The following is a 14,897-nucleotide window of genomic DNA, read 5'->3' on the forward strand; positions in this document are numbered from 1 at the left end:
ATCGGTGCTCGTCGCTGGAAAAGTCGCTGGCGACGTCGCCAACTTCACGGACATCGAACTGAGACCAAGGCAGTGAAGAAGACGCTTGACGAGTAGGAAACGAAGTCACCGAGAACAAGACGGAACTAAGAAGACATTGAAATGCCACTGATCGGAAATCACCCAGGTCCCTCAGCAGGACCTTTCTTTTCCGTATATACCTAACCTAACCTAACCTAACCTATCGGTCCGCTAAGAATGAATCAATACCCTGGAATCAATCATCAATATCAATAAACGAAGAATCATACCTTTTAGTCTTTTTTTTTGTTGTCGAATAATTAAAAAGTTCATTTGATGATGAAAGTGTATTTCATCAGCTCATTTGTTTCGGCACGTGAGCTCGTATACTATTATTGTCTGCTTTTTAGACACCCCCGATAGCCCTCTATTTGCTTACCTTGCTTCAACACGTTTCCACTTTCCACGTGGCAGACCAATGGCAGACATTTGGCGCGCGGCGCAAATACTGAGAGGTTTGAGAGGTGCAAGGCGAGAGGTGGGGATGCACGGCGCGAGAAGGAGAAGATTTTTTTCAATAAAAAGGATTCTTTCGTTGGATGTAAGCAATGGTATGTTTGAGCATCGTTAGTAATATTATTGTGATGAAAAATGACCATGTGAATGTGAATGATGGATTTTCACAATGAGACCATTATGAATGATTTTTTTGGTGTTATTTCACTTCAACTTAATCATATATCATGTGCATAAGGTCATTTTTCATCACAATAAAAAGGATTTTGTGGAAGACTGGCGAGGGTAAACCGGTAAAAGGCCATGGTGGAAGTGTATTTTGGTATGGGGTGTGGATCAAGTACATATAACTTCCAATATTTTCTCATTGTCAATTCTTCATGCATGAAATGAGCTCGTGACCATTTCAGGTCATTGTTATGTGGGCAAAGACATCCATCGGCTTAAAGGGACCCTCCCGGCTCCCACCTTCAAAAAAGTTAATGAATTGGCATGAAAGTGATGTCGCTCGGTTCAGAAAGAGCAAAAACGAATATCTACCAAATTTCATCGAAAAATATTCACCGGTTTTCAAGATATTAGACTTTTACTTTTGTTTACTTTTTGGGATCTCCGCTGTTCCTAGCGACTTTATTTGAAAGTGCGGCATTTGCTGCGCGCTAAGCAGCATATACCACAGCGTGCTACAAAACGTTTTAGTCAAACATTTAAAAATTGTTAGATATCTGCGGCCTGCGCTGACGTCACACATTCAGAGGGGTATACCTATGCATTAGCCCCTCTGAATCAAAATGCTGCAAGTTTGAAATTCAATATTTCCGACTTAAGGCATTTCTCGATGTTGTAAGTGCCGAAACCGGTAATTGTGAGCCAGGGACCCCATTTTGGCTATCTCAACTCAAATCTAATGTTAAGGTGGGAGGGTCCCTTTAATGTTGTGCGACTGTGGCATGCGTTCTGGTACATGTTTACAAAAAGTCAAATTCACTTTGCAAGCATATATTTTGCATACCTAGGTATTCTTGGATGACAATGCTGTTATCGTGAATCTAAATATGAAGCATGTGGTACAAATTTAAGAAAACTACCTATCTTAACCTGACAACCTTAGCTACTTACAGACTAACCTACAACCCAGGCTGAAGCTGTAGTCTCTGGCTCTGGCATGCGTGTAACTTGTTTGTTTTTCGTGACGGCATGTGACCTTAGATCGAGTATTAGAAGCAGCAGGCTTTAGGGATCATTGCCATGTATAATTTTTGCAGTTTGTATGAAATGAACGCACACTAGCGGTGTCTGAACTTGCAAGTACCTGACATAACCAAATCTATTATTCAAGCTGAATCTTTTGACACCAACTGCATTTTCATCAGTCATCGTTGACCTATGACGTCATAAATGAACCTATGCATAGTCCTCAGATGTTGCAACTTTGCAACACCCTCAGTGCCAGAGGAACTTTCACATGAAGTTGAAACTTACAGGACATAGTATCCTCCAGAGCTCTCACATCTTGTATATCTCGGATTTTACCCAAATGTCAGATTAGGTCAGGTCGGTCACATGACCTCACCAGTCAAGTCAATGGGGGAAATATGAAAACTTATGTTGATGCCGGAAATTATCTAAAACTATCCCAAGCACATGGAATCGTGGTTTCATGATCGGACCTTGCAAGGAGTGCATGGAACCATGATTCCATGTGCTTGGGACAGTTTTAGATCATTTCCGGCGCCAACATAACATTTTTCATATTTTCTCCCATTGACTTGCAATGGTGAGGTCACGTGACCAACTTGACCTCATGTGACTTTTGGGAAAAATCCGAGATATGCAAGTTGTGAGACATTTGGAGAATACTATGTCCTGTAAGTTTCATCTTCCTCTGAAACTTCCTCTGGCACTGAGAGCGTTATGACGTTGCGACATCTGAGGACTGTGCAAAGGTTTACTTATGACGTCATAGGTTAGTGACCTGACCTAACCGGAAAATGCAGTTGGTGTCGCAAGATCCAGCTTGAATCAAAGGTCAGGTATGCCAAGTTTCCGCTATCTACCCCCTTCGTGTTTTGAGATATCGTGAGAAAACCTATGGGGCGGCACCCGCCCCCCTTCTCGGTCGGCGAGGATTAATGTACTAGTTCATGTACATGTATGCACGAATATGGTATGATTTCAGCGAAAATATATCACTAAGTCATGTTCGACACATCCTATTGTTTTTACCTGTTGTTAAATAATTATATTTTCAGTTTATTTCACTATTATGCATGACAAATATAAATTTTTTAAAATAGATGCTATCTCCAAAATGGACACTTTTTAGATTTCGAGGGCTAAACCATCGGATCTCTCAAAATTTGGGTTTAGAAAACATTAAAATTGGGGATGGATATTTTCAAAAGTTATTTACCTACCGTCTTTTGGGGCAATGTGCGAGTTATGCGTTGGCTTCTTGGAAATTGTCGACATTCGACCTGAAAATCGGCGAAATTTTACCTTCAATGACCTCTGGTGACCTGACCTTTGACCTGACCAAAAAAGCGACCGAAGGAATTTCGCCATGATTGATTATTTTTGGTGCTCTTTCGAACGCTGCCTTCTGCGTATCGCTATGTAGCCCAGGAGTCGAGTTAGAAGGGGGGGGGGGGTGTTCACAGTGTGGCTAAATTCATTTTACGTTAGGGGGAGGATGTAGAAAAAAGGCCGGAAAGGATGTCGTTATTTTCATAAAACTTGACTTCGACCCTTTTTAAGCACCATTTTCATATATGTCACGATGTAGAGATGTAAATGATGTAGAAATATCAAATACTGATAAATTTTTGAAGGCACTCTTATATTTGGGATGTTAAATGAGGTTTTTAAGTCAGCTCATACATTTGAACATTTCGGTTTTTCGAATGGTTGTCTTGGTGTCTTGTGAGAGTTTGCAAGGTTCGCGTCTCTCCTGCTCCTATACGTTGGGGTTCGAGGTTATATTATAAGTTGTGACTGCAGTGAGGATGTTTTTGTTTATATTTTTAGGAGGTCATTAAACTTTTCATTATGGGTGGATTTTCCCGCAACATTACAATTTTGGACACACTGGGTGTTCATTTTCAACCCCCCAGCAGGGCGTGGAAATCCAGGACCCCCAGTGGGGCGCGTGTTGAAGATGCCTATGGAGGTTTCACATGTGCTTTTCATTAACCCGCGCCCCAGTGACGGTCTCGGCCAACTTCGCCCTAGTGGGGGGGGGGGGGGGGGCATATGTTACCACCCATCTCTAACTAAAAAAACTAAGAGGGCTAGAAAGACGCGGCAAAAAGCAGTCGATAGCTCTCAATGCGTACGTTTCAAAGTATTTCGGTCATTTTTCATCTTAGAGCAATATTGGGGTCACTGGAGGTCATTAAAGGTCAAAATTTGCCAAATGTCATTATATTTCTCAGAAAACATGCATTTATCTCAGGAACTATGATAGCTAGAAAAACGCATGGAAAAGCAATCGATAGCTTTTGTACTCTTCTTTTGATAAGATCATCATCAAAATTGACCTTAGGTCAACGGTTTAGCCTCCAGAGGGCAAAAACTCCAAAATAGCTGTTTTTACGAAATGTGTTTTTCGACAATAACTTTTGACTAAAAAAAGCCATGGCATTTCTATTGCCAGAATCGTGTTCCTCTTGCCGAGACGCGTCGAATGAACTATAATTTGACCTTGAAAGGTCAACTTGAAAATTGACCTCAGGTCAAGGTCATGACCTGACCGGAAAAGGTCATGTTGCATATCAGTCGAGGCGTCTCAACAAGACAAACACAATGAGACCATCCCCAGCGTCCTATCTCTTTCCAATCAAGAGTTATTGGCAAAAATCTGTTTGTAGCCTCAAATGACCTCGAATGACCTTTCTAGAGGCTATCAGCAAAAAAGGCATCTTGGTCGTCACGGGTGGTTCAAGTCATTGTGATTCTGAAATATTTGGACTGTTCCTATGCGTACACACGGATCTAGAGGCATTTTCATTTTTCTCCGATGACTTATAATGGTAAGGTCACGCCACTGACCTGACCTTAGGTCACGGGTATAAAAAATCCGAGATATACAAATTGTAGGCGCCCATAACATCATGCAATCCACCAAGTTTAAAACCTTTCTGACAAACACTGCAGGCTGGACATGATTGCAAACTTTTCTTAGGCTTGGTCAGTTAACTTCACCTGGTGACTTCACCTGACATGACCTGGGGTCAAAAATTTCACACATTGTCCAAAATTGATGTACAAAAGGCTACTCCAAGCGGCGCGGCGCTACGCGCCGCGGTTTTTTATGCACACGCAAAAAAACGCTACAGGGTGGTAACATGTGCCCCCCCCCCCCCACTGGGGCGAAGGTTAAGAGTGCCAGCGTAACACTAGACAAGCACATCTCACTATAGCTATATCAGTATTTCAGTTTTTGCTTTTTTCAGGAGTGCGCGTCAAGAGGGCTGAAGATGAAGAACAAAAGCAGATGTTCGCCTTGGGTGTCATCAGCAATTGTATGTCTTTGATTTGCCACCGCAGCATAACAACCAGGAGGCATTCACTGGGTGAAGAAGGGCCAGGACAATATTAAAAGGTAAGTGCGTCATGTGCCATATATTTGCCCATGTTGCCAGTGGACAACACAGGGAAGAAGGTTCTGTTTGGCTTTCTGTTAAATATAGCCAAAGAGCGTGGGCATGCGAAACATCCTTCGTCACTTTGATCTTGCATATGGCTTTCCTTTTTCAAGAAGTGGCGCTGTTGTGACTCGTGAGAGACAGTCGAGTCATGCGTTGTTCTTTTGTCCCTCACAATGGATGCATCTTGGTCTTGAGAGAGCAATCACCCTCATGCGTTTTGTCACTACACTTGAGGCACAATGTTTCAGTATGACACCTCACCCGAATATGCCAAACATTACCATAGTTTAGGGCTCACAAAGCATCTTACAAGAGTGTTTGGGATGTGTAGTCTGACCTGATACTCTACATCAGTCACCGTGCTCGACTTAGTCAAGTTCAATCTTTGTTGGGGAGGTCAGTTGGTTGAGGGTTAGGAGGATGGTTTTGTGTGTGGTTCCCCACTTTCTTGGTAACACTTTTGTCGGCAGCCACAATAAGGCGATGCAAATCTGAATTCAGAATTCAGGCTTAACTACTGTATGTTTTGGTGTGTATATTTTAGTCATTATCTGTTAAAATATTCACAAGTTATGTTTTTTTTTTTGGGGGGGGGGTTAAATTATGGTAGGTATAGATAAAAAATGTTCACACCACTCGTCGCACATACTGGCCAGTGCCGTTCTGTCGTGGTCGCCGCTCCGACACATGTCACGGATGGCGCGGATCAGACTCATAAACCTACGACCACATTCCTCCACTGGTAGGCCAAGACTGAAGTTGTCTAGCAACAGTTCCCGGTCCCGCAACTTCAGCCTCGTTGACACGAGGAGGTCGTCACTTATGCTGATTTTTGCCCGAGGATTCGCTCCAGTTCCGCCTCCAGACGCGCCAACTTCCCCTGTTTGGCGATGTGCACTTTCATTTTCAGAAAAATGCGATCAAAAACACGCAAAATGAGGTGCATTTCATCGGCGATGACGCGGCCGATTGGGATCTGTGTCAGAAGCGGCCGACTTTTCAGCTTTGGCGATCAGCTGCCTTCATTTTGCCCTTCTTGGCCTTGTTGCCCAGCGCCACCATGTTGTCGATGCAGCGAGGGCAGCCGCGCTCCACGTGCTTCCGTGATTTGTGTACTGTGCAGTACAATGTCCCAAAATTTGTCTATTTGGGTGGGAAACGACATCCAAATGAAATTCATTTTCCACTCTCACCACCATTTTTAAGAACAATTTTCCACTCCCAAGTCCCAACCAAGAAAACATAGATTTTTTACCTATAGAAAGACAGTTGTGTGGATGCCCAGTTAGCATCAAACATTCTACACCCTAGAATAAAATGCATGCTTTTTGTCATTTCTCACTCCTTTTTGATCTAATCGAATCAGCAGTTTTCCACTCTCTCCCCTCTTTTTGGTGGGTAATTTTCCCCTCTGACACCCAAGACAAAACGCAATTTTGGGACACTGGTGCAGTACGGGCAGGGGAAGTCACTGAGCCCTCCAGCCATGCCGAGCACCATCCACAGGAACTTGAGATCTGCTCCCAGATAAAACCTCGCACACGTTCGCGCACGATCCGGACCACTACCTCATAGCCGAAGCGGTACACCTTTTCGACAAGGCCCCTGTCCGTTGATTCAAAGAACCACTCACTCCTGATCCTCTGAACGCGGACTTTAGAGCCAACAATGACGTATGAGTCTCCAAGTTCACTCACCACCCTCCTCTTCCATTCCGGACGCTTTAGCGTGACATGCTGCATCAGCTCGTCTAATGTTTTGTCTTTGAATAAATGTCGATCTGCGATATGTTTTGATCCGAAAGGTTTTACTTGGTTTTTCACGAAGAGGAAAACGAAGACTTTTGAAGATGGTATCTTGAATCTGATCCACTACGAGCACGTAACTAGCCGGTAAAATATGCTCACGCTGATGCCTTTTGTCTCCATAAAACTACATAAAACTCCATAAAACATTAAAACAGTGTTGTGTCTCAGACCAGTGTAGGTACATGTAAATTACCTAATCAACCTTTTCAGGTTTATCTCACCTGACTAGGTACGTTATTAGGTGCTGTCGCCTGTCAGTTAATTTTTTTTAGCATTCACCACTTTGTAGGCTCTGCATGCTAATATGGATATGGATCAGTCAAGCTTTTCAGGTTTATCTCACCTGATAATGTTTAGTTTGCATATCAATTGGGGCATTGCCCATTTCCAGCTCCTGCATGCTGTGTACTTCCTTCGTTCGTATCATGTGTTTAACCAGATGTTGAAACAGTGACACAATTTTCATCATTTGTATAGAAAATACATGATTTATTGTTAATGCACACACTGTATGATCACAGATAACATGTTCACAACACAAAACAGTTGATGGGCTTCAGGCTGCCAATCTTATACCAGTCATTGCGAGGGACGAGGTTACCAGTGAAAGTTTTGCTAACAGCTATTAGCTGGTGAACCAAGAGAATCAGGCGGTGCCATGGTTCTATAGTAGGTCAGTAGTTTAAGTTTGCACTGCATTCTATTCAGGAGTCCAGGTCTTCATTCAGTGGCCATGGAGACTGGAGAGAGATGACTTAATCTGCTGAAGAAAAAAAAATCAGTCAAAATGGGCAGGCAGTTGAGTTTTTATTAAGTGACCCTATAGTATATAGAGAAGTCTGTGAGTGACCCATTGTGAAATGGTCCATCATGCCTGATAGACCTGACATAGATGGGTAGAGGTACTTTGTTACACTTACTTTGTTACACTTGTCATTGGCTATCTGTTTAGGGAACGTTTGCTCACAGAACAAAAATTGCTTTACTTTAGACTTTTCGCAGAACAAATCGTCTGAGTTCAAGAAAACTTAAAAACGGGCCATTTTGCTGACACTGGCGCCGTGCGGACGTGCCCCTGTCCTCTCGTAGCCGTCGCACCGTTCTTGGACGCCGTAATGCAGAAATACGCTCTTCAGTGTTGTGTCGGGAAGTGTGACAGAAACAACGAGACACAGTGGGCAGCAGTGAGCGGGCGGAGTTCGAATCGGGCGTGAAACCCCTGCCTAAATACCCCACGCGTACAATTTTTAACAAGACCAACGGCGCTTCCATGGCGCGGTGGGGCGCCTCGTTGCGACCGAGGCTGTGCTCCGTCAGCACCTGGCGGGGTTGGTCGTCCCGAGGGGACGGCTGCCCCCCCCCCCCAGCGGGACGCTACCCGCTCCCCTACACCACAGTGGTTATCCCGACGCGCCGTCAGCTTGCAGGAGCTTTCGGTTTGCCTTGCTAGCTCAGAGACCTTTTCTGCAGGTTTCTGCGCTCAGCTTATAAAGCTGCATTCGAAAGAAAATCTCCCTCATCTTTTGCAGGTTGTTATCGGAGCACAGAACCACCGTGAGGGAGGAATACTCGCGGACATAGTTATAGAACATGTCACTCACAACGTACAGGCTGCCCACGTCCTCGTCATCACCCGTGAAGCTTTAGAGAGCTGTAAATGTGGTTCGGTCACAGTTGGGTATCTTTTCCGAGGCGACTAGGGCCTCGGTACAAGTAGCACAGGCGTGTCCCTGGCAGCCTCTTCGCGCGAGGTAGCCGGCAATGTACGCTAACACGTTAGCCGTGGCATGATCAAACCCTACTGAAACAAAAACCATAGCGATGACTCCAGTGGTACTCTTCCAGCAGGTTGGTACCTCTTCTGCCCTTACCTATACGGCCTTACTTCGGCCTACCATATACCTCTTCTGTAGAAAGTGAACGGACAGACGAGGGTAGGTGGTACTGGCAACAACTCCAATACAGACGGGACTTGCAGGTTCAGCTTTGCTTGACGGCCGATTCCGTGTCTGCCTCGGGATGGGGAGGGCGCGAGAGCCTTTTTTAATGTTGAAGAATTTCGAAGGGAAGAAATCGCCAAGTGTAATCGGTTTGGGTCGGCAATAGACAGGTTCGGTACGATCGTCCTCATCAACGTCGACACTCTTCCCCCATCCAAAAACACCCCACCAGTCGACATCACACGTCTCCGCACACACACGCCTCCAGTCAACGGCTGCGTTCCCACGGGAGCTCTCAAAGATGCGCTTAGGTGTTTTGTGCACCTTGTTCGCCCTGCGGAGGGGCCTTATCGGCTCCTGTGTGAGCCCCCCCCCCCCCATGGGGTCCAGCGGCTTTAGACGCTCACACTAGAAAGTGGGTTGTTCTAAGACTTCCCACTCCCCGCACTCACACTGACTTTCATCCGTCCCGCATGCCAGACACACGCACTCCATGCTCCGTTTCTTCATTCGCTTTGCACCTGGGGTGCTCATGGTGTCATTGTCCATAAGGTGATCAAATTCGGCCAGAATTGCCTTCCACTCGGGGGTCAGTTGGACCACCGTGATGGTCCGCCGGTTGAGTCCGTCAGGTTTGGGAAGAGGAGATTCGATCGGGCCGAGAGGAGTGGCTGACGCTGCGGCCGCCAAGGCTGACGCCTGAGATACGACGACCGGAAGGAAGCCTTCTTTGTCATCGAAGATAGGACAGCAGGAAGGGTCTCGCGTCTTACGACCCGGGACGACAGATGAAGCAGACGATCGAGAAGCAGATAGAAAAGTTGAAGGGTAGGAGACAGGAGTTTTGTGGAATTACTCCGCGCGGCATTACGCCGAGGCTTACGCCTGTGGTGTCTGGCATATCTTACTACAGGCCGTCTCCGGGGGTACGAGCTTTAATATGAGGGTACGAGAGCCGCTGCGCGGTCCGTGCTCTCGGGCGCGAGTGGAGATGGCTCAGACATGGATGAAAACATGCCTCTTGCGTTTTTTTTTATCCATGGGTAGGTACTAGGTACCAGCTGGCTATTGGTGTAGGCGACGCAAGGCGTCAACGATGCTCACCACCTTGGTGTGAGTTGACTCCGAGCTACGAAGCTTCTCCAGGTCGGCCGCCCCCTGAATGTACAGCGTAGCCATCATGAAGGCCTGGTTTGAGGTCTCCCTGACACCATCTCGAGCGTCTCTTCCTTGCCCCCTCGTCCCAAGGGGTTTGGTCAGGGCGGAGCAGAACTCGACAAGACCAGCATGCAAAACGAGACGATGCCGTTAGTCACAATTAGTGGTGTCAATCGGTTACCGAAAATTTCGGTTACCGAAAATATATGCTGACCGATTTGGTAATCGGTCGGTCAGGCCCCCCAAAAATCGGACACTTTCGGTCACCCTGCCAGTGAAACCATTTTCAAAAAGAGAAAGTATTCCATTTTTGCCTAGTTAAAATGAAATTTATTGGGATGTTAATGATAGAGTTGCAAAATTTCCCCCTAAATGTCAAATGCCACATTTTGGCAACTTCATTAGCCATCCCACCCAGCAGGCAGCAGCCACCCATTGTCCAACCACAACTACAAGCAGGCTGATTTTGAATCAGTTGGCCCTACAAGTACACACAATTTTGAAACTCTATTCCAGTCTAACTGTTAAATTTCACCTGTAATCAAAGAAGTATTGCCTGCAAAAATCATTATACAGTCATCAAAAATGCAAGGACAAAAATAACTTGAATTACTGAAATGTGTTTCTGAAGACTGGACAGTTAGCACTTAGCACTTAGCAGTGATCACATTTACATTTCACAGGTATTCTACTATTCCACATTCTCCTTAAATATTGCAGGTACCAACCAAATGTTTGAAATCTAGATGACCCCAACATAAAAACATAGGAATCTTGACAAAAACTGCAGATTCAGCCCATGTCCAATTTCTGGAATCTTCCACATTCCAAACACAAGGAAGGATTTCGAAACAGATGCGCCATAACAGAGACTTTAAAGGAAATAGTTCACTTTTACGAAATTATTTTTTTTGCAACGGATTTATGATTTTTTATGTTCAAAATAATCAGCAAAGAAAATAAAACCTTTTTATAACAAAATATTATTTTCTATATTTTGATATAGGAAGAACTTTTCAGTTTCTGTAAGGCACACGCAATCCAGTATGAAAAGAGCATGGGTCCCGAAAATTCTTCAGAAACAGAGAAATTATCGCAGCCACCGGCATTTGGGCGATCTGCTCGATCTGATAATGTTCCCCTGAATGTCCTAATTGATCAGTACGAGAATTTCTCTAGAGTTCTCGTAGATAATTTCTCTAGTTTCTGAAGAATTTTCGGGACCCATGCTCTTTTCATACTGGATGGAAATATATGCAAGGCACACATCCTCAACGCAAGACACCTTTTTCGGGACGAGAAATAGAATATCTTTGCCTAGGGTGATCGTTGGGCTGTAAAAGCTCCTGATTTATGCTCGTCTCAGCCCAAGCTACGGAACTGCTATTCCAGTTCAAAACCCATGTTAAAAAGTGAACTATTTCCTTTAAACCAGCTGATTAAGTTGCTGCAAAAAAAAGTTTTGGATTGTTACATGCTGACTCGTGAATTATTATTTTTTTTTATGTAAATGATCCAACACGATATTTAATTCTAATGAAATCAATATTGTGAGTGTAATTCACTACAAGAAAATTTATTTCCCTCCAATAATTCTACCAAAAGGCCATTATTACGTCATCATCATACATCCTTTCGTTAGGGAAGAGAGGATCTTAAAAAGTCAATCCTTGGTTCTTCTATTACTTTTGCGCATCATAGAGTTCAGTGCTTTTGCGCCACTTTGGCGCCACTTTGTATTAGTTTTGTCTCTGCATATTTTGTTTTCTTGTAAAGATAAGAAAAACAAGAGATAAGACAAAGTGCCTGTTTAATGAATTTTCATTTCATTTTTGGGACAAAATTCAAGCTAAGAGCTACCTAGTACCTGCCTTTTCAGCTGGATTTTCAGTGTCAAATTCTTTGTAGGGTATCTCAGACCACATCTCAAGGCTCAAGGCAAGTTTCCAAGCAGTTTTGATGTGTTTTGTGGTGTGTTAATTCCGCCTTTTCTCCTAGGGAATGTTGTCATGAACATAGGTACCTATTACCAACCATTTGACTTACTAATTGATCGTGCTTTTGCAACATGAATGAGCATTCTTCCTTACATAGACCACAGTAGATTCTTGACAATTCTAATTAACCAAATCTGTAAAATGCTGAGGTCCATGTGTTGCTACCCTCAGTAATGTAACTTCTACCACAAAATGTATTTTGCAGTGGCTAAGGATTGACTGAACTTGGACTGAAATGCCATTTCCCATTATTTTCCATCAGAATTTGCCAAATATTTTAATTTTGGGGTAGAGTAATAGCAAATATAATTTCGGTCAAATTTCGGTCAAATTTCGGTCAAATTTTGGCTTGGGATTTCTCGGTCGGTATTCGGTCGGAAATTTTCCCCAAATTTTGGTTTCGGTCGGTATCGGTCAGACATTTTTTGGAAAATGACATCACTAGTCACAATGCTACACTCAGCCAGGGCACCACTAAACACCACGTAACACTGTATGTACACTAAACACACGAGTCTCGTCTCGTCTTGGTTTCGCTTTGACGGAAGAGCCGACGACCTGTTCTTGGCCGCCGACCATCTCGACCAGCCACAATGGATTCTGTTTTGGGAAGAAAACGAAATGGTGATCTGAACTTGTTTGTTAAAAAGGCATTGCCAACAAATAATCTTAGACGCATAAGACGCATAACTGGCATCCAAATGCGCACATACACTTTTGATGGCCTCCAGTTTTTCCAAGTGAAAGGCCACCTCTTCTGGGAATTTAATGACCGTTCCATCGTGATATAGACGGATGGTGTTGTTGCCGGTCTTGTAACGATATAGCTTGTGGTTGCCATCAACATGTACGCAGAATGGCGCAAGGCCACAGGCTTCGCATGATTCGTGTTCTGATGCACTCAGCTTTTCATTTCGTGCTGAGCGAATGACCACTATATGTAGGCGGTTCGAAGACGTTCAACGTCGATTGAAGAGGACTGCCGTCACCAGGGGCGCTGGTGTCTTTCACCAGGGGCTAGCCGGGCTGGGATAGGCGCGATGGAAGGTGGAATGGGGGGGGGGGGGGGGGATAGCGCGATTCGTAGGCCAATTGAGTTAGCAAACTGCTCCGACGGCCATAATACAGACAAGCGACCTAGGCAACAGAACAGCTACCATGCCGCCGCGACCTCTACGAGCTCTATACTCAGCGCAGTATCGCATTCAACATAGATGAACATAGTTATTGGGTGAAAGTTAACAAAAAATAACTTTGTATTTGACCATTATCACATCACCGCACGTTTTCCGTAAAATCACTCCGCTACAACGCAGAGGTGTACCCCTTTCACCGGCAGAGCACGGACAGTGGACACTCAAACGACCCATTGACGTAACGCGGTATTAACGCGTAACAGGCAGACGCACTCGGCCCGTTGATAAAATCTTACTGAGAAACTGCTTACGTGGTACACCGTCACAAACGGCTGCAACACGTACGGCAGGACACCGAAGAATAGGTAACCGTTCAATTACGGCCATTTCTACCAAGATTCCTTTACTACTCAGGCTGGTTCACTAGGGAAATAAAGGCGCCGTGGTGACGTCATCAGAGGAAACCCTTCACATTCAAATGAAGGGATCATTTAAATTGTTGATTTGGCTCGATCTAGTCCTAGGTTTTTTGTTTCAGCCCCATTTATCGTAATGAGGCGAACTCATTGTTACATTGGTACAACTTTTGATGACACATAATCATTGTTTTTTTTTTCTCCAGCTCGCTCGAAAGATGATGAAATTTGCATGCATGCCCATGGGTGAAGGGAGATTCTACCGCCGTGGTGACGTCACGGTAAAGGTAAAGTGGTCACGGTAAAGGGTCCTCACGTGTCACCTTGTGCTTCTTTACAGTTGAAGTCAGTCGCGTTACCCCTTCCGCATGTGTCGGCCGTTTGAACTTCCTATTGGGGCGCCACTGCGTGGATTCCCTCGGCGTGTTGGGCGTCTCGACGTTAGTCGTTCATGTGCTGATCGTGTGTGTCGTCGGCAGCGCCGGTGCGCTCTCTCCGAGTCTCCTCAGTTGGTCCTATGCTGATCGTCGGTATCGCCAGCAGCACTGGTACATACGTTTTCCCTAGCATCACCGGTCTCCCTGTTGGTTGTCTGTTCTTATGGAAGAGGAAGCACTGGAAGCAGTTGACCGGCGTGGCGCGTCCAGATCAGTCCGTCCACCGTCACCATGTACATTGTACGGTACAGACCACAACAAAGCTGTAAAATGTTGATAAATATTTATAAGCCGAGACCGCCTTCTGGATCCGCATATGCTCGTGATTTCTAGCTAATGATTGCCCATTCGTTACTACACTTGGCTTGCGACATTGCCAGGGTTACTGCAACATTCCGAGGAACAGTAGTTAACCGCCACGCCATGTGTGGATCACTCATGTTGGTAAATAGTAAATACATACATGCATACGTACATAGTACATACGTCATACATACAGCTGGGCCGGTTAAACTTTTTATTACTACGTTCACTGCTGAGTGGGGACTCCATACACGGAAGAGCGCGGACACTTCACCCCGCGTTGTGGACTGATAACAGATCCCTCCAGTGTGCCGATGATTCCACCATACCTCTTAAGGAAGTTGAGGCCGCACTTCCGCTGTACTGCCGACACCAGGGGATCAGGCCTGCACGGCTCCGGGCCGTTCCACCGGACCAGGAGCTCTTTGACAGTGTTCGAATGGTCCAGCTGCCTATGGGCACCGAAAACCTCCTGAATCACGCTTCCCATGCTTTCGACCACGCTCTCAGGTGGATTGATGAGCCAGAGCCAAATCA

The 14,897-nt window shown here is 45.1% G+C and overlaps 1 protein-coding gene across 3 annotated transcripts in view; it reads left to right on the forward strand.

Moving 5' to 3' along the window:
* Window positions 1–537: 537 nt before the first annotated feature.
* The window catches only part of LOC122368458 (glycosyltransferase-like domain-containing protein 1), a 68,730-nt gene continuing 54,370 nt past the window's right edge, over window positions 538–14,897 (forward strand). For 2 of the 3 annotated variants that reach the window (XR_006254243.1, XM_043342396.1), the window contains exons 1-2: window positions 538–611; window positions 4,971–5,119. The gene's annotated coding sequence lies outside the window, so the exon portion shown is untranslated. The remainder of the gene's footprint in view (window positions 612–4,970; window positions 5,120–14,897) is intronic. The other variant, XM_043342398.1, reaches the window with a different exon arrangement.

This window comes from Amphibalanus amphitrite, unplaced genomic scaffold, assembly GCF_019059575.1.
Source record: "Amphibalanus amphitrite isolate SeventyFive unplaced genomic scaffold, NRLGWU_Aamphi_draft 000949F_arrow, whole genome shotgun sequence".
Lineage (NCBI taxonomy): Eukaryota > Metazoa > Arthropoda > Thecostraca > Balanomorpha > Balanidae > Amphibalanus > Amphibalanus amphitrite.